Genomic DNA, 21,326 nt, shown 5'->3' on the forward strand with positions numbered 1-21,326 from the left:
TTTGGTAGTCATGAATTTTAAAAGGCTTAAATACCTTTAAGACATTTCCTTCTTAATCAAAGAAATATGTGACTGTATTAATAGATTATTTCTTATAATGAAGACCTTTTAACTAATAAAAGTATAGCAAGCCATTGAAGCAACAATACAAAGCCTCTTACTCTAAATGATTCAGAATACAAGAAGTAAAAATTAAGAGAACCACATGAGTGAAACACAATATTTGAATTTCCAGAATGATTCACTCAGGACAATAACAGGCTATCAATAAAAAGCTATGAACTCTCAACCATATGCAAAAAATAAATAAAATGCTGCACACACAGCTAAATCTCATGTTGGAAATTCTTTTTATATCCATGTTTAAATATTAAGTTCTAAAAAGAATACCCAAGAGAACTGTGGATAAGGAGTGGTGAACTAAGGACGAAGAAATGTATGGAATGCTGGAAAGAGCTTATTTTATTAAGCTCTGAAATAACTAAAGATGGCAGGAGAATGGTTAGAGTCCTCTAATTTCTGGACCCCAAGCCTGTTCTGCAGGAGCAGCCTGTGTGCATTTGTTTATTCTAAAACGCCAAAATTTCTGACTTAAATCCTATATAATGAATCTGACTCTGGAAATTGCTCAGGGAACTGCAAGGATCAAGCATTGTGAGGAGAAAGCTAAGATGAATGGGAAATATATCTAAAGCATCTGTTCTTTGTGTCGTTCTGACTGGTCACAAAGGCATGAGCAAGTCTTGCAAGTACTCTCAATTCTCATGGAAAATCATGTAAGTAGGGTACATTTTTGTCCCCCTGAAAGTAGTACATTAAATTTTTAAATGGTCAATAAATTAAAGAGAATTTTATAGATGGTGTGATGCAAAAACATCTGTTCATTCTGGGTTTTATATCCTGTACACATTCAGTTTTAAACAGGCTGATCACAGTAGGTGAATCATTTAGCTATTGCCACAAGGGTGTTAAATAATCACAAAAAATATCACTGACATACATAAACATTTTTTAGCTCACAAATCTGGTGGCCAGCTATAAGATGATGCTCTAGGCTGGACTAGGTGGGATAATTTGGCTCCACTCTGTGTGTTTGTCATTCTCCTCCAGGGGCCAATGGACCAGCCTGGACATATCTTTTTCATCTGCATAGCAGGAGTAATAAAGGAAAGATCTGGCATTGCAAGTGTTTTTCAAGCAGGAACAGTTTTGTAATATTCCATTGACAATTTATATGGCAAAAGCCAAAAGTCAAGGAGGAGGGGCAGGAAATATACATCTCTTGTAGAGATGAGATGGGGAGAAGAAGCAAATATTTCTAATCTATAATCTATCATAGGAAATCTCCCTGAAAATATCTAATTTAAACAAAGACCTGATGGAACTAAGAAAACAAGTTATGCTTATTGTGGGGGAAGAACATTTTCTGTCAGTAGTAACAACACGCAAACAAAGAATTAGAGCACAACATCTAAAGAGTCAAAAACTAAAACAAGGTGATTGTGAAGCAGAATACAGGAGAAGGGGTGAGAAAGGTAAAAAAAAAAAAACTAGACTGTATCTCATATTTTGCTGATTTTGCAGAGCTTGGCACTTACCCCAAGATGAAAAGTTACTGGAGGCTTTTAGACAGAAGAATGACAGGATCCAAAAACACTTCCAAAGGATCGCCATAATATATATAGTGGGAATATGTGAAAGCAGTGAGGCAGGTATGAGACCAATACACTACCCTGACCAAAATCATAACAGTGGAGGATTGACCAGAGTTGGTTTTAGTATATTCCGTCATTCAACCTGTCTACAGATATTTATTGATTGCCTGCTGCATGTCAGGCACTATACGTAGCTTATCTCTAGTAGATATATTAAAAAGGTGGGTCCTATAAAATTTGCTTGTGAATCTATAGCAAATTCCATTTTCATTAAAACAAAATATAGACCTTGAAGATTCAGAAGAGGAAAAGGTACCTGCAGATTTGGTGAGGCAGCAGATCAAGCAGCTTCAATATGTTCAGCTACCTGATCAGCTGCCTCACCAAATCTGGAAACCTCTCTCTCTTTTAAATCTTGAAGTTTTAGAAAACTATAAAACACTGGTGAAAGAAACAAAAAGGATACTAATAGATGGAGAAATATACCATGTTCATGGATTGGAAGAATCAATATAGTGAAAATGAGTATACTACCCAAAGCAATTTATAGATTCAATGCAATCCCTATCAAGCTACCAACGGTATTCTTCACAGAGCTAGAACAAATAATTTCACAATTTGTATGGAAATACAAAAAACCTCGAATAGCCAAAGTAATCTTCAGAAAGAAAAATGGAACTGGAGGAATCAACCTGCCTGACTTCAGGCTCTACTACAAAGCCACAGTCATCAAGACAGTATGGTACTGGCACAAAGACAGAAATATAGATCAATGGAACAAAATAGAAAGCCCAGAGATAAATCCACGCACATATGGACACCTTATCTTTGACAAAGGAGGCAAGAATATACAATGGATTAAAGACAATCTCTTTAACAAGTGGTGCTGGAAAAACTGGTCAATCACTTGTAGAAGAATGAAACTAGAACACTTTCTAACACCATACACAAAAATAAACTCAAAAAGGATTAAAGATCTCAACGTAAGACCAGAAACTATAAAACTCCTAGAGGAGAACATAGGCAAAACACTCTCTGACATACATCACAGCAAGATCCTCTATTACCCACCTCTCAGCATATTGGAAATAAAAGCAAAAATAAACAGATGGGACCTAATTAAACTTAAAAGCTTCTGCACAACAAAGGAAATTATAAGCAAGGTGAAAAGACAGGCTTCAGAATGGGAGAAAATAATAGCAAATGAAGCAACTGACAAACGACTAATCTCAAAAATATACAAGCAATTCCTACAGCTCAATTCCAGAAAAATAAATGACTCAATCAAAAAATGGGCCAAAGAACTAAATAGACATTTCTCCAAAGAAGACATACAGATGGCTAACAAACACATGAAAAGATGCTCAACATCACTCATTATCAGAGAAATGCAAATCAAAACCACTATGAGGTACCATTTCACGCCAGTCAGAATGACTGCTATCGAAAAGTCTACAAGCAATAAATGCTGGAGAGGGTGTGGAGAAAAGGGAACTCTCTTGCACTGTTGATGGGAATGCAAAGTAATACAGCCACTATGGAAATCAGTGTGGGGATTCCTTAAAAAACTGGAAATAGAACTGCCTTATGATCCAGCAATCCCACTGCTGGGCATACACACTGAGGAAACCAGAATTGAAAGAGACACGTGTACCCCAATGTCCATTGCAGCACTGTTTATAATAGCCAGGACATGGAAGCAACCTAGATGTCCATCAGCAGATGAATGGATAAGAAAGCTGTGGCACATATACACAAGGGAGTATTACTCAGCCATTAAAAAGAATACATTTGAATCAGTTCTAATGAGGTGGATGAAACTGGAGCCTATTATACAGAGTGAAGTAAGCCAGAAAGAAAAACACCGATACAGTATATTAATGCATATATATGGAATTTAGAAAGATGGTAACAATAACCCTGTATACGAGACAGCAAAAGAGACACTGATGTATAGAACAGTCTTTTGGACTCTGTGGGAGAGGGAGAGGGTGGGATGATTTGGGAGAATGTCATTGAAACATGTGTAATATCATATATGAAATGAGTCGCCAATCCAGGTTTGATGTATGATACTGGATGCTTGGGGCTGGTGCACTGGAACGACCCAGAGGGATGGTACGGGGAGGGATGAGGGAGGAGGGTTCAGGATGGGGAACACATGTATACCTGTGGTGGATTCATTTTGATATATGGCAAAACCAATACAATATTGTAAAGTTAAAAAAAAAAAAAAGAAAGCTGTGGTACATGTACATAATGGAGCATTACTCATCCATTAAAAAGAATAAATTTGAATCAGTTCTAATGAGGTGGATAAAACTGGAGCCTATTATACAGAGTGAAGTAAGCCAGAATCAAAAACACCAATACAGTATACTAATGCATATATATGGAATTTAGAAAGATGGTAATGATAACCCTGTATGCCAGACAGCAAAAGAGACACAGATGTATAGAACAGTCTTTTGGACACTGTGGGAGAGGGCTAGGGTGGGATGATTTGGGAGAATGGCATTGAAACATGTATAATATATCATATGTAAAATGAATCGCCAGTCCAAGTTCGATGCATGATACAGGATGCTCAGGGCTGGTGCACTGGGATGACCCAGAGGGATGGTATGGGCAGGGAGGTGGGAGGAGGGTTCAGGATGGGGAACACGTGTACACTGGTGGTGGATTCATGTTGATGTATGGCAAAACCAATACAATATTGTAAAGTAATTAGCCTCTAATTAAAATAAATAGGTTTATATTTTTTAAAAATCTTGAAGTTTCTTTGTTTTAAGAACAAAAAACTTTCTTCTCCCTAAGACATGGGAAAATGAGAACAATAATGACGTAGGGAATATTCTATTTAACTTGTACTTTCTTTAGCTGAGAGTAAAATGTAAATATTGAGCAAAAGAAGAGAAATAGGAAGATGATAGAGAACTGCATTAACTCTCCTATGCATTTAATTCAATTTTAAAGCTCCACTTGCTTTCTACTGCATATAAGACAGCAGAAAAAGGAGAGAGGTGCTGATAGCTAGTCAACCAAAGAACACAGGACATATTCACAATAGAACACATCCCTCCAAATGCCCCATAAGAGTTAGAAATGGACCATATACACACAGAGTATGTTAAGGCAGTAGCCTCAGAGAAGGTTTACTGTAGGCATGTTACAGAAAAGAAGAGAGTTGAAATTGAAACAACTCTTTGAGGCGGAAATTTTTGAACCTCTCCAATACATCCCTGTCTTATGTTACACAGTACTCATGAGGTGGTCATTTCATACAGTGGACAAGTCTAGGGATAATAAGTGGAGATGAGCTGGAACTGAAGTCTGTGACACGTCTTCCAGCACAGAGTGCCAAAACACACATGGGGAATCCAACCAGAGTAGCTGAAAAGAACAGACCCCATATATGGAATTATACTTGCTCTACAAACCCTCCAAATCCTACTAACAACACTTAAGTCATGGAGGATTATTCTGTTTATTAACACTACTTCTGCCTTCATCTGATAGCTTCCACTAAATACATTGAAGATACATATGTTAAACATTTTATTGTTGCCAGAAAGTATTAGTAATATTGCCTTTAATGAAACTTCAGTATCAGTGAGATTATTTTCTTTCTCTGTACTCTACTGGGCAGTCATTATTTTCTTGGTTGATATTTTCTAGAAAGACATGAAAATACATATGACTTCCTATTATAAAAATAAGTACTACTTTAAGGAAACTTGTTTAAGATAGAGGAAAATTTAAAGAAGATAAATTTGAATACAGTTATTCTGAAGTCTAGCAATTTCACATCCTATTTCTCTTAAAAACTCTAAACTTGGATAGTCTAGATGTATTTTTACTCTCATCAACTACTCAAATAGCTATTTACAGTAAGTAGCTCAGAAATGTGAAAGCTGTGTGTTGCAGAAGATTTTATAAATAGCTTTTTGAGGAAACAAGTTTACAGTTGGTAAATATGAGCTAAAGTTATTATTGTTATTTACTGATGCTTAAAATATTTTGAGAAATTTTGTGTGTTTTTAAAATGAATGTCTTAAATTTGCTCTCTTATTCCATTCCCACAGCATTTAGAGAGAGACAGAGGTAGAGAAGATTATATTTCTTTCATTATATAGTCAAGAAAATAAGGAAAGGAAGAGTTTCCGTGACTTACCCCAAATTACCCAGAGTCCTGATTTCTGTGATGTCAAACTGTGTATGAAAATTAGATCACTGATTCAACTTTGCCTGGTATGGCTGAAAACAAACTTAATCTTTTACCTACCTTTTGATAGTGGAACTTAAATTTTTCAAATCTTGTTTGAGCTCTGAAGCCCTCCAATGTTAATATACAAATGAAGAAAATGAGAACCTGATCAGTGTGAAACATTTTGAAGTGTAAAATAGTTTCTGTTTCCTGCAACATGAAAGATTATGTGTTAAGAGAAATCAGTCCATGCACAGCATACTCAACACACCAGATTTCCACTCAGTTTCTAAAACAAAAGTTGTCATCCATAAACAAAAGCATGTGATGTGTCCCCCAAACAGCTCATTCAACATTCTAATTACAATTCTACTCACTTAGCTTATATTCAGTTCAATAAACATTTGAGTGACTATTTTATGCCAGGCATCAGAAACACTTTCAATGGACTTAGAGTCTAGTGAGGGAGACTGACAACAAAATAGAAATTTTCTATACTGAGATGTGCTAAATTAGAAGTTTGCATTGGTAGCTAGCTCTAGGTTAATACTCAGAAGATGGACAATTAGCCTCTGGCTTATGTAGAGGATAAATTCCTTTCTAAATCGGTACACTCTGGAATTTGAACTACCAGTAAAACAAAGTAAGATAATTTATGGGCTATATTCACTTATCCATTTCCAAGATAAAGAAAATGTCAAAAAATCTTTGAATTTTCTTCACACAAAGGTGACAATTTTCTAAACATATGAACTGTGTTCTCATCTATTTTTGTGACTGTTTTCACTTCCATATACAAATGTATTAAAATTAATATATTATGCAATAAGTGCTTATAAAAGGTTGAATTGAAAGTAAAAAATAAGTAATATTTACATACAATAGAAGAAAAGAGTACAGGAATAGGAAAATTTTTTCCTTATAGCTTTAATGAGTCATCTTTATTTCAATTAAAAATTCTGATGGTGTATTAATGGGTAAGAAAGCATAAGATAATGTAATACAGTATATCTTCATTGATATCACTTTTTTAATATGAAAAAGTGATAGATATGGAAAGATGATAGTTTACACAACATTGCTTGGATTCTCTTAATCATTTATACATTAAGTGGAATAGAACCAGTCAATCCTAAAGGAAATCAGTCCTGAATATTCATTGGAAGGACTGATGCTGAAGCTGAAGTTCCAATACTTTGACCACCTGATGCAAGAGCCGACTCATTAGAAAAGACTCTGATCTGGGAAAGATTGAAGGCACGAGGAGAAGGGGATGACAAAGGATGAAATGGTTGGATGGCATTACCGACTCGATGGACATGAATTTGAGCAAGATTCAGGAGTTGGTGATGGACAGGGAAGCCTAGGGTACTGCAGTCCATAGAGTCACAAAGATTCAGACATGACTGAGCGACTGAACTGAACTGCAGTGAGAATCAGTTCAGTTCAGTCGCTCAGTCATGTCTGACTCTGCGACCCCATGAATCGCAGCACGCCAGGCCTCCCTGTCCATCACCATCTCCCGGAGTTCACTCAAACTCATGTCCATCCAGACGGTGATGCCATCCAGCCGGTGATGCCATCCAGCCATCTCATCCTCTGTCATCCCGTTTTCCTCCTGCCCCCAATCCCTCCCAGCATCAGAGAGTCTTTTCCAATGAGGCAACTCTTTGCATGATGTGTCCAAAGTACTGGAGTTTCAGCTTTAGCGTCATTCCTTCCAAAGAACACCCAGGACTGATCTCCTTTAGAATGGACTGGTTGGATCTCCTTGCAGTGAGAATAGATTATACCAAATGCAATTTAAGACACAAAATTATTTTATGAACACTGGAGAGAAAAAACCTAAACATCAGGTTAAAAAAAAAAAGAAATGTTTTTCTTTCAATAAAAGATTTAAGAATGAAAGTTTTGGAGGATTTTTTAAGAAAATATGACCCATAATGTTTGAAGTTGAGATAAGGCTTTTCAATAAATGAGCCAGAATATTAACTCTTCACTCCACTAAATGTATCCCTTTCCTTATCAAATAATTAGGGATATTTAATGTCAACATACATTTCTACTCCTGTATTTAGATTATTTTAGAGTTATTCTCAAAAATACTTAAACAACTGTTAACACAAAAACCATAAGCTAAAAATCGAAATGGGCTAAAAGGCATTATTTTTTGGACATGAAATATCTTGATTATTCACTGTTTTGTAGTCTTCCAAGCTATATAACTTATATGGATAGGTTGTAAGTATCTTCATAGGACTGATTTTATTACAAGATATCTAGAAAGAAATATTAGTTAATTATCCCTTTTCCCATATTACCTGCTTGATTTTTAATAGATTGCAAAATTACTTTTCAAGAACTGTATATCAATCAAATATATATTTTTTTAATGTGGCACTTTTATGGATATAAATTACTGCCTTACTCCTTAGAATTGCTCAGTATTTTATTTTCCTAATCAAATTTCACTGGACAAACTCATTGCTTTTTTGGTACTAATTGTCAATGATTGTGTCTTCCAAGAAAGAGTAAGAAGGTATAAACAATCCATTTGCATTACTTAGCATGAAAATATGTTTAAATTGTCAGATTTCATAACATCTTAGCACTTGGGAAATTGTTGAGATATTACTGCACTTAATTGAAAAATATGACATTATTAATTGTTAAGTTTATTATTTTTGATGTACTACTAAGAAAAAAAGATATTGCCAATTAAACCATATTAAAAATCTGTAATATTTTAAATGTTAAGATGTATCTTGATTCCAAAGTAGGTAAAAAAAAAAGGGGGGGGGGAATGTAAATTCTGGACTTGAAATACAGTAATAATAAAATACTATGGCAGAGACTGCTTCTTCCTGGGTTACATTTTCTTGTCTTCCTTGTAATTAGTTATAGTCATGTGACTGAGTCTAAAAGCAAGCAGCAGTGGCATTGTATTTCAGGTCCTAGCTTCAAAAACGTTGCTGTGAAATAATTCATATTCTCCCCTCACCTGCCTATAGGATGTGGATACCCAGGCAAGTTGGAAGTCCTGTGTGGAAGACTAGTAAACTGCGACTCAGCATGTCAGCATGAAACACATCGTTTCTCCAGCCAAACAGGAAGACCAGTACAAAGTGATGCTTGAGAACACAATGTTTATTGGATTAAGTCACTGGATTTGAAGGTCTATCTGTTAAACAGGTATCAGACAAAAATATTACAGTTATTCCATATATTTATACTGCAAAGCCTTAAAGTACCTTAATCCCCTATCAAGATTCAATTTTAAGAGTCTGAAAAGCAGGAACCATTTAACTTCTCTCAAAGTGCTCACTAACAAATAATAGAATTGGAAAAAGTTCAACAAATATATATTAATGCCTATGGCATGCAAAATATAGAATTGGGTATTGCAAGAGTGCACAACAACATCTATGAAAATGGAAAGTTCAGTTGCAATCATAATGTAGCCTACTTATGAGTGTTAATGAAATGATTAAAATAATAACAACAACAGACTCTCAAGTATTACAGCCAGAGAGAATAGCTGATAGTGTTACATGAAGATATGGAATAATTTTTATTAAAGTCTATAGATTTGGGGAGAGAAGGGAGGAGAGAAGAGAGAAGAAGTTAAGTTGGGGATTGGGGAGAGGAGGAGAAGAGATATAGTTTTCCACTTGACCCTTTTGGAGATACAGATTTCACACAATCAAATGCTTCAGTTCAGTTCATTTCAGTTGCTCAGTTGTGTCAGAATTGCTCAGATGCTCAGTTGCGACCCCATGGACTGCAACACGCCAGACCTCACTGTCCATCAAGAACCCCCAGAGTTTACTCAAACACATGTCCATTGAGTCTGTGATGCCATCCAACCATCTCATTCTCTGCCATCCCCTTCTCCTCCTGCCTTCAATCTTTCCCAGCATCAGGGTCTTTTCAAATTAGTCAGTTCTTTGCATCAAGAGGCCAAAGTAGTGGTGTATCAGCTTCAGCATCAGTCCTTCCAATGAATATTCAAGACTGATTTTCTTTAGGATGGACTGGTTGGATCTCCTTGCTGTCCAAGAGACTCTCAAGAGTCTTCTCCAAACCATAGTTCAAAAGCATCAATTATTCAGTGCTCAGCTGTCTTTATAGTCCAAATCTCACATCCATACATGACTACTGGAAAAACCATAACTTTGACTAGATGGACCTTTGTTGGCAAAGTAATGTCTCTGCTTTTTAATATGCTGTCTAGGTTGGTCATAACTTTTCTTTCAAGGAGCAAGTGTCTTTTAATTTCATGGCTTCAGTCAGCATCTGCAGTGATTTTGGAGTCCAAAAAAATGAAGTCTGTATCAAATGCTTAGCTTTACATATTAAAAACATGTTCCAATTTGCTTATCCAAATTTATATGTTCATGAAACTCTTCAGTGTGGGGTATACTGTTAATATAAAACATCTATGCTGTACTGACCACTTTACTGCCATAGAAAAAAATATTAAAATCTTTTTTAACAATAGGGGTAGCATTTGAAATCTATTTTAGCTTTCTCATACTACAAAAGGCAGGAGTGGCTTTCCCAAATAATTTGCTAATCAGTTTTGTACAGTTTGATGTGAGAGTGAGTGCCCTTAGCTTATTTTACCATAAGGACTTGTGAACTAATGAACAGGAAGAAAGACATCATTAACAAAGTACTTTAACTTTGAAACTATGAACACTGCAGAAAGAAATTGAGAAGCCCTATAATTAGTCCTTCAAACAATAATCTGAAGTGATCTAGGATATACCTATATAATAAATATATCATACCAGTCAGAATATTCCTAGTTATGCTACAGTAACAAATAACTCTTACATTTCAAAGGTTTAAAACAACAAACATAGATTTCGGGCACACACTATGTCTCCCTCCTGCTACCCCACTCTCACCATCACCGTAAGCAAGAAAAAGTCACTCTCGGAAATAACTGCAGAAAGAGAGTGTGGTAAAATAGAGTGTGGCAAAACGAGTTCTTAAAGGTTCACCTGAAAATGATATATATAATTTTTGTTCATATTTCATCAGCTAGGACCACTTACAGATTTTAAATTCTATTACTTATTAGCTATCTGATCTAGGAAAAGATGCTTAAACCTCCCTGTGGTTAAAGATTATAACAGTACCGGTAACCCTCCTTACAGAGCTGTGATGAGGATTAAATAAACTAAGCCACATAAAGTGTTTAGTACAGTATATGGCATAATATAAAATTGTAATGATAACAATGAGAGCAACAAGAATAACTGAATTTTGGAATATGATGTTACCTCTTCAGACCATATATCTTCTTACTTGCAGTTACACCTTGTTGAATATTTCATTTAGTCTCCAAAAACAATCAAAGTAGGAAGTGTTCAAGGTTGGTGAAAAGCTAGAGAAAACAAGATCTTATGTGCAGATTAGCTTGAAAAGCCCCCTTAGGAACCTAAGTCTTCTTGATCCTAAATGGCATGGCTTTCCTCGACAGCCCTTTTCCTTTTTGAATAAAGAAAATTTCCCCAGTCTCACTTGCAAATTCAGCACATAATCACCTTAGAATTGAGCCACTTGAACTTTTTTTTTTTCCATTGTAGACCCTATATCTTCCCAGAATGCATCTATCCCATTCTGCTTGTTGTCTAGACTGCCTAATTAATAGTTTGAGTTTCATAAGCTATCCCAGCTCTTCTCAAATTTGTCTTCTTTGCTTCCATTATTACCAGTCTAACGGCACATCCAGAAAATAAGTTATCACAAAGAAAAGTTTGCGGACAAAAGATCAGAAAGAGAAATCAAGGAAACCATCCTATTCACCATGGCATCAAAAAGAATAAAATACCTAGGAATAAATGCATCTAAGGAGACAAAAGACCTCTACTCTGAAAACTTAAAGACAATGATGAAAGAAATGAAGATGATTAAAAAGTAGAATACCATATGATCCTACAATCCCACTCCTGGGCATATAACTGGACAAAGCTAAAATTTGAGAAGATACATGCATCTCTATGTTCACAGCAGCAGCCCTATTTACAATAGCCAAGACATAGAAGTAACCTAAATGTCCATCAACAGATGAATGGATAAAGAAGATGTGGTACATATATACAATGAAATTATCATACTAAGTGAAGTCAGACAGAAGAAGACAAAAACCATATGATATCACTTACGTGTGGAGTCTAAAAGAAATGATACAAATGGACTTATGTACAAAAGAGAAACAGACTCACAGATATAGAAAGCAAACTTATGGTTGCTGGGTTGGGCAGGGTTGCAGAAATGGGAGTAGGGATGAACGGGGAGGTTGGGATTGGCATACGCACACTACTATATATAAAACAGATGACTAATAAGGATCTACTCTATAGCGCAGGGCACTCTATTCAGTATCTATATGGGAAAATAATCTTTAAAAAAAGTGGATATATGTGTATGTATAACTGAATCATTTTGCTCTATAGCAGAAATTAACACAGCGTCTTAAATCAACTATACTCCAATAATTTTTTTTTTCAAGTCTTGTGGTGTGGTAGTAGAGTATAAACTGGGTGCAAAAGGATATCTGAAATCTCATGTTTTAGCACATAAATCCATTCTTGAGAAGCAAAAACAACAGTGATTCACTTTGGAAGTACCACAGTTTGAGAAAAATAAGGTATTTCTCCACCCCCTTCAGTTACTCATATCCTAAATTCCACTGGTTTCTGCACTCCAAGGAAAGCAAGAGATAAATGCATACTTTGGGTAATATGAAACTCCCTTCTTCCCCCTGCTTCCTGTCATGTCCTCATAATCTCCAACACTTGTTGGCTCACCACAAATTTGAACTTTACTCTGAATAGAGCAATACTTCTGCTCTTCAGTCTTTTAATGTAACCTTTATTGATTCACTCCCCCACCTCAAGCCACTTTGGAACTTCCTTTTTAAAATGCTGGTTTTCTATGCCCTTATTCTCATCGTCACAGCAGACAACCCTGTCCTGTATTTTTATGAGACTGTTTCAACTTGTCCATGTAGATCTTACCTAGATGAGAAATGTGTTTTTCAAGCTACAATGTGGTTTACACACATACTTGTTTTTATGAACATTCTCCCTTAATTATGATGACACTTTCATACATTTCAGTTTTATTTTCATTCTTTAAAGAAAACCAGAAATTTAGATATTTCTGTGTCAGAAAACAAAGTATGATCACATGTTCTTTAGAACACAAGGAAAAATATTAAGTAGTCTGCCTATAAACTATGTTTTTTTAAAAAACATCTTATTAAAGCATCATTTTTAAAAATAATTTAAGAATAAAGACAACTTGCATAAAAACTGTTTTGTGCTGTACTTTTCACCTTTAAATAGAAACCCCATTTGAATGGCATATCTGTAGAGGAAATATTTTGATTTAACTTCATATATGTTCTATATTCTCTACATTTGAGCAGTTACACTTAAGAATGAAAGAATGCAGTTACATGAGTCTGTCATAGTAGCAATTTGGGATCTTGCAAATTAGACTTGCTCTTACTACTTGTGATGGAGGTACCTCAATATTTCTTTTAGTAAAACTTTTTTAAAAAGATATTTTCTTATCCTCTGTTTCATGTCTAAATTAAATTAATTAGCAGCTGTCAACCCCCAAGGAAAAATGTCAACACTAATCAAGACAACATCTGAAGGTGTCGGCTTTCCTTCATTTATCTCCTGTCCCCAGAAGGTACAGAGCCATCAAGTGAAAAATTCCAGGTAATGACTGCTTTTGTCATCTGTTAAATGTGATTAGAATGCAGTTGCACAGACATGAATGTTGTTTCAAGCTGCCAAAGACACCTGTCTTTATTTTTTTAAGAATTAAATAATAAATATTACAAGCCTCATATTTACTGTAGATCTGTACATGACAGTTCGCGTAGTGTACCTCTACATACAGCACAGTGATATTTTAAATATTTGATTCATTGAGTCTGTCATATTGGGCATGTTCCATTGTTACGGATATCTCTTCTGCAGCCTTTCCAATTCACAAACTAGGGCCTTTAAATATTCAATAATTTTTATTTCACTTTCTTCATCTTACAATATAAGGGAAGAATGTGTGAAGGCAATAAATACCTTTCTATATAAATGTATTCATCTGTGAGAATGAGAATTTTGCTCAGCCTTGAAGTTTTATTAGAGAAATGTCTTACTGTTATAACTGAAGTAACATCTTTAAGAATAGAGAATTCAGGAATTTTTCTAACTGAATTAATCATGTTACAAAAACACCAAGGTAACATTATATAGTTATAAGGAGGTTATTAATTTATTCTTCCAAGAAAATTTCAATAGAAAGGAAAATTAAATCAATGGAATGGCTTTAAATATAATTCCCTAGATTAATCTTTTCTTTTGAAGCAGAGAATAATACTGTATATATTATATATAAATGAAATTGGCAATGATATAAAGGCTGAGAGAGGGTTAATACATAATACTTATTAAGATGCACTTAACATTCATTTACTAAGTCCCTATAATGATAACATATTGTCTGAATTTCAGAAAAAGGACAGTATTTGAGATCACATTGTTTATTACCCTCATTTTAGGATTATGCTCAGTCCTGGAAAGGTTAAACCATTTGCTTCAAATTCATCAACTAATTTTAAGAGACTTACATAATATTCAGCCTTTCTTGCATGTAGGTTAGTATTATCCCCAGTCAATTATTTTATTATACTTTTTATTTCTATTATCATTATTTGTAGTAGAAGTAGCTAATGCTTACTGAGTGTAAGCAATATTCCAGACTCCCAATATGCTCAGTTCTTTATGTGGATCAAACTCTGAAAAATACCTACTGTTACTCTCATGATCAGATTAGTTAGCAGAGGCATGAATTTATTCAGTGACTTGTACAAAGTCATTTGAATAAGTGGCAGAGTGTTCTTACAAGTTTTGAAATTGCTTTCCCATGGTATCTGATTTTATTCTTATAGCAATTTTATTGCAAAAATGGAGCTGGAATGACAATATCAAACTTTACAAATGAGGCAGTCAAGTTTCCAAGAAGCTAACTTACTTATCTAAGGTCACACATCAAGTAAGTGGCAAATATATGAGTTGAACCAAAGTCTCCAGCACTTGATCTCTTGCTCTTTACATTATATAACATAATAGTGTTTTAGGCATGTAGATATTATAAGAATTATTGTCACCTTCTTATTATTAGAGTGTTAATGCTATGGCATGTCACTAAATTAGGTTTTAGATTTCAATTAATTCTTTGTCAAACTAATGTAAGGAGCAATTAAAAGTAAATGCCTATTCAAAATAAAAACGAAGTATAAACAAAAGTTTATATTCCCTAGAGTATGCTATAAGTCTGTTTAACACCTATTTATATATCAAAATCCCAGCAGACTTTTCTTCTGGGCATATACTGATCCTAAAATGTATATAGAAATTCATAGGGCCTAGAATAGCCAAAGTCACATTAAAAATGGAAAAAAAAAAAGTTGGAGGACTTATATTATCTGATTTCAAAACTTAGTATAAAACTACAAAAATCAAGACAACATGGTAAGGAGATCTTAGTGCTTTGTACATAATAGATACCTCATAGATTTTTGTCAAATATGTACATAAATTAAAAAAAATGAATGTCATTGATTAAATGCTATGTGACTAAATCCAAACATGATCTGCTTGTTCTTGATTACTAAATTGTAAATGAAATTCTCTACAGGAAATTGATGTAATTGACTAATATTTCTCTTAAATTGTAATAAGAGAATATACAATCATTTTCTCTCTAAAATCCAGAACACATCTTGTTTTCTTTAAAATAGTTTGTACTTAAAAAAATAAAAAAGGTAATGGGGGTATTGGCCACGGGGTATTTGAATCAATGAAACAGAATTGGGAGTTTAAAAATAAATCCTTACATGTTTGGTTATTTATTTCTGATAAAGGTGCCAAGGCTACACAGTGGGGGAAAGGTTGTCTCTTAATACCAAATGGTGTTTGGACAGTTGGATATCTGCATACAAAAAATGGACTTAGATCTTTCAACAGCACTTGAACAACACAATGAACAACACTTTTCAAAATGAAGTTAAAATGGATCCTAGACCTAAATTTAAGAGCTAAAACTATAAAACTTCTAGAAGAAAAATATATGAAACATTTTCATGACTGTCTGGGTTAGGCAAATAATTCTTAGATACAACAATAAAGGCACAACCTATAGAAGAAAATAACAAGATTTCAACAAAAATAAAAACTTTATGTGTAAAAGACTCCATTAAAAATAGACTAATCACAAAGAGAAAATGTTTTCAAATTATGTATTTGATTAAAACTTGCAAACAGGATGTATTCAAAACAAAACAAATGAAAAGCCTCTTACAGCTAACTGATAAGAAGACAAATAACTAAATCTTTAAAAATTAATAAAGGACTTGAACAGACATTCCACCAAAGAAGATATATGAATGGCTAATAAGCACATGAAAAGATGTATAAAATCATTAATCATTAGTAAAACGAAAGTTAAAACCACTACATACCAATTTGTGTGGCTATAATTAAAGGCCAACAATGGCAAGCGTGAGGATGTGGTAAAATGGTAGAGCTAACAAGGAAGAACTGTTTGGTAGTTTCTTTAAGAGTTAAATATAAATTTATATATGATCCACCAGCTCCACTCCTAGGAATGTACCAAGAAAAATGTGATGTACCTGGAGGTTGGATATAGGGAAAAGGATTAATAGCAAAAAGGCTTAAAGGAATCTTTAATGTTTTATGATTGCTTATTGTGATTCACAATTCTATATATTATTTGAAAATTACTGAATTGTAAAGTTGTAATGCATAGATTTTATAATACACAAATTATACCTCAAAGAAGTTGTAAAAGAGTCACATACCTGTGGCGGATTCATTTCGATATTTGGCAAAACCAATACAATATTGTAAAGTTTAAAAATAAAATAAAATTTAAAAAAAGAGTCACATAATTTTTAATTACAATAACCTAAAAAAGAACATTATGTAAATAAGAATTATATTTATTCCAAAGTAGATAATTTATGGCTTTGGGAAGGAGGGGCAGGGACATGATGTTTCTATGGGGGACAGCAGAAGGAAATATTTTCAGAAGATACCACGAGATTGTGGTGAATTACAGAATCCTTTTTCATCCTGCCCTTCTTCCAGCTGACCTCCTTTTTCTGTTGCTATCTTTCACACATTCTTGTTATACAAGAAGCCAAGAGCAGGTCAAAGGATGTCACTTTATATTTTTAAACAGAGAGGCCCAACAGGTTAACCTTTTCATTGGCAGATGAACTTATTCCTGAAAAATACATCAATCAAGATGAGAAAGTTATGGGAGCAGATGTGTATCAGCATTTAAAACAAAAAACAAAAAAACTTGTTATGGCATACTGATCAATATTTTTTCAAATGTTACTGACATATAAAGGTTTATTCTTGTTTAACATTTCTGTAACTCTGTAATGACTTACAGAATATTTGAGATAAACGTTATTAACTTCATAAATTAAATAAAAGATGATTTGAAATATCTTAGACACAAGGCTTAAACCTTTAAATATTAGATATCATATTCCATATTAAAAGATAGAAAATAATAGTTGCTTTGTCTCTTAACAGTAATAAAATACTTTCAAGTTTCATTACTAGAAACTAGGAAAGGGAATTTAAAAAGTTGAACTTTAAAATTAATGAAATCAAAATAGAATATTAAAGTTTAAAAGCTTATTCTTTAAAAATACCAGTAAGACAAATGCAGGTAATTCTTTTAAAATTCTAATAAAGATAAAGGAGAGAGAAAATATATACAATTTAAAAAAATACCTAAACATAAAGAAATGACTTTTAAAAAAATTGAGATCATTACATGTTACTAGGTAATGAATATGATATACAGGGAAAACATATGACTTGTACAAAGTAGAAATAGTCCAAAATTTGCCCTAGAAGAAATAAAAAACTTTAATATAGTAAGTATGAAAGAAGAAATGAAGTATAATTAAAAGCACTATCATCAAAAAGAGTCACTTAATCTTCAAAAAACAGATAATTCCCATGTTACTGAAGTTTTCCCAGGTGTACAAAAAGTTTCTCATTTTATTTTATAACATGTGCATGACTTTTATAACAAAAAGCCAAAAGAACAATCTTCCTAATGATTATGTATACAAAATTCTTTGACATTTGTTAACCAAGTTTAAGGTTGTGAAGCAACAAAACTCCACATCAAAAGAAGCCTTATGTAAAGACAGAAAAGACATAATCTAATCCGTCCTGGGATAAACCCTTCAAAAGACAGGGTATGTATCAGTTCAGTTCAGTTCAGTTCAGTCGCTCAATCGTGTCCGACTCTGTGCGATCCCATGAACCACAGCACGCCAAGCTTCCCTGTCCATCACCAACTCCCGGAGTTCACTCAGACTCACATCCATCGAGTTGGTGATGCCATCCAACCATCTCATCCTCTGTTGTCCCCTTCTCCTCCTGCCCTCAATCTTTCCCAGCATCAGGGTCTTTTCAAATCATCAGCTCCGTTAATCATGTGGCCAAAGTATTGGAGTTTCAGCTTCAACATCAGTCCTTCCAATGAACAGTCAGGACTGATTTCCTTTAGGATGGATTGGGTGGATCTCCTTGAAGTCCAATGGACTCACAAGAGTCTTCTCCAACACCACAGTTCAAAAGCATCAAATTTTGGTGCTCAGCTTTCTTTATATCCAACTCTCACATCCACATATGACTACTGGAAAGACCATAGCCTTGAATAGATGGACCTTTGTTGGCAAAGTAATGTCTCTTTTTTTTAATATACTGTCTAGTTTGGTCATAACTTTTCTTCCAGGGAGTAATCACCTTTTTATTTCATGGCCGCAGTAGCCATCTACAGTGATTTTGGAGCCCAAATAAATAAAGTCTACCTCTGTTTCCATTGTTTCTCCATCTATTTGCCAGGAAGTGATGGGGCCAGATGACATGATCTTTGTTTTCTGAATGTGGAGCTTAAAGCCAACTTTTTCACTCTCCTCTTTCACTTTCATCAAGAGGCTCTTTAGTTCTTCTTCACTTGTTGCCATAAGGGTGGTGTCATCTGCATATCTGAGGTTATTGATATTTCTCCTGGTAATCTTGATTCCAGCTTGTGCTTCATCCAGCCCACTATATCTTGTGATGTACTCTGCATATAAGTTAAATAAGCAGGATGACAATATAAAGCCTTGATGTATTACATTTCCTATTTGGAATCAGTCTGTTGTTCCATATCTAGTTCCAACTGTTGTTTGCTGACCTGCATACAGATTTCTCAAGAGGCAAGTCAGGTGGTCTGCTATTCCCATCTTTTTCAGAATTTTTCACAGTTTATTGTGATCCACACAGTCAAAGGCTTTGGCATAGTCAATAAAGCAGAAATAGATGTTTTTCTGGAACTCTCTTGCTTTTTCCATGATCCAGTGGATGTTGGCAATTTGATCTCTGGTTCCTCTGCCTTTTCTAAAACCAGCTTGAACATCTGGAAGTTCACAGTTCACTTATTGCTGAAGCCTGGCTTGGAGAATTTTGAGCATTACTTTACTAGCATGTGAGATGAGTGCAGTTGTGCCATAGTTTGAGCATTCTTTGGCATTGCCTTTCTTTGGGATTGGAATGAAAACTGGCCTTTTCCAGTCCTGTGACCACTGCTGAGTTTTCCAGATTTGCTGGCATATTGAGTACAGCACTTTCACAGCATCATCTTTCAGGATTTGAAATAGCTCAACTGGAATTTCATCACCTCCACTAGATTTTCTCATAGTGATGCTTCCTAAGGCCCACTTGACTTCACATTCAAGGAGGTCTGACTCTAAGTGAATGATCACAGCATCGTGATTATATGGATTGTGAAGATCTTTTTCGTACAGTTCTTCTGTGTATTCTTGCCACCTCTTCTTAATATCTTCTGCTTCTGTTAAGTCCATACCATATCTATCCTTAATTGAGCCCATCTTTGCATGAAATGTTCCCTTGGTATATCTAATTTTCTTGAAGAGATCTCTAGTTTTTCCCATTCAATTGTTTTCCTCTATTTCTTTGCATTGATCACTGAAGAAGGCTTTCTTATCTCTTCTTGCTATTCTTTGGAACTCTGCATTCAGATGCTTATATCTTTCCTTTTCTCCTTTGCTTTTTGCTTCTCTTCTTTTTACAGCTATTTGTAAGGCCTCCTCAGACAGCCATTTTGCTTTTTTGCATTTCTCTTTCTTGGGGATGGTCTTGCTCCCTGTCTCCTGTCCAATGTCACAAACCTTCATCCATAGTTCATCAGGCACTATCTATCATATCTAGCCCTTTAAATCTATTTATCACTTCCACTATATAATAGTTAGGGATTTGATTTAGGTCATACTTGAATGGTCTAGTGGTTTTCCCTACTTTCTTCAATTTAAGTCTGAATTTGCCAATAAGGAGTTCATGATCTGAGCCACAGTCAGCTCCTGGTTTTGTTTTTGCTGACTATATAGAGCTTCTCCTTCTTTGGCTGAAAGGAATATAATCAATCTGATTTCAGTGTTGACCATCTGGTGATGCCCATGTGTAGAGTCTTCTCTTGTGTTGTTGGAAGAGGGTGTTTGCTGTAACCAGTCCATTCTCTTGGCAGAACTCTATAAGCCTTTGCTCTGCTTCATTCTGTACTCCAAGGCCAAATTTGCCTGTTACTCCAGGTGTTTTGGCACCCCACTCCAGTACTCTTGCCTGGAAAATCCCATGGACGGAGGAGCCTGGTAGGCTGCAGTCCATGGGGTCGCTGAGGGTCAGACATGACTGAGCGACTTCACTTTCACTTTTTACTTTCATGCACTGGAGAAGGAAATGGCAACCCACTCCAGTGTTCTTGCCTGGAGAATCCCAGGGATGGGGGAGCCTGGTGGGCTGCTGTCTATGGGGTCGCACAGAGTCAGACACGACTGAAGTGACTTAGCAGCAGCCAGGTGTTTTTTGACTTCTTACTTTTGCATTCCTGTCCCCTATAATGAAAAGGACATCTTTTTTGGATGTTAATTCTAGAAGGTCTTGTAGGTCTTCATAGAGCCATTCAACTTCACCTTCTTCACCCTTACTGTTCGGGGCATAGACTTGGATAACTGGGATATTGAATGGTTTGCCTTGGAAACAGACAGAGATCATTCTGTTGTTTTTGAGACTGCATCCAAGTCCTGCACTTCGGACTCTTTTGTTGACTATGATGGCTACTCAATTTCTTCTAAGAGATTCTTGCCTGCAGTAGTGGATATAATGGTCATCTGGGTTAAATTCATTCATTCCAGTCCATTTTAGTTCGTTGATTCCTAAAATGTCGATGTTCACTCTTGCTATCTCCTGTTTGATCACTTTCAATTTGACTTGGTTCATAGACCTAATATTCCAGGTTCCTATGCAGTATTGCTCTTC

Source organism: Bos grunniens, chromosome 4, assembly GCF_055505025.1.
Source record: "Bos grunniens cultivar Pamir isolate PY7600 chromosome 4, Bosgru_T2T1.0, whole genome shotgun sequence".
Taxonomy (NCBI): Eukaryota; Metazoa; Chordata; class Mammalia; order Artiodactyla; family Bovidae; genus Bos; species Bos grunniens.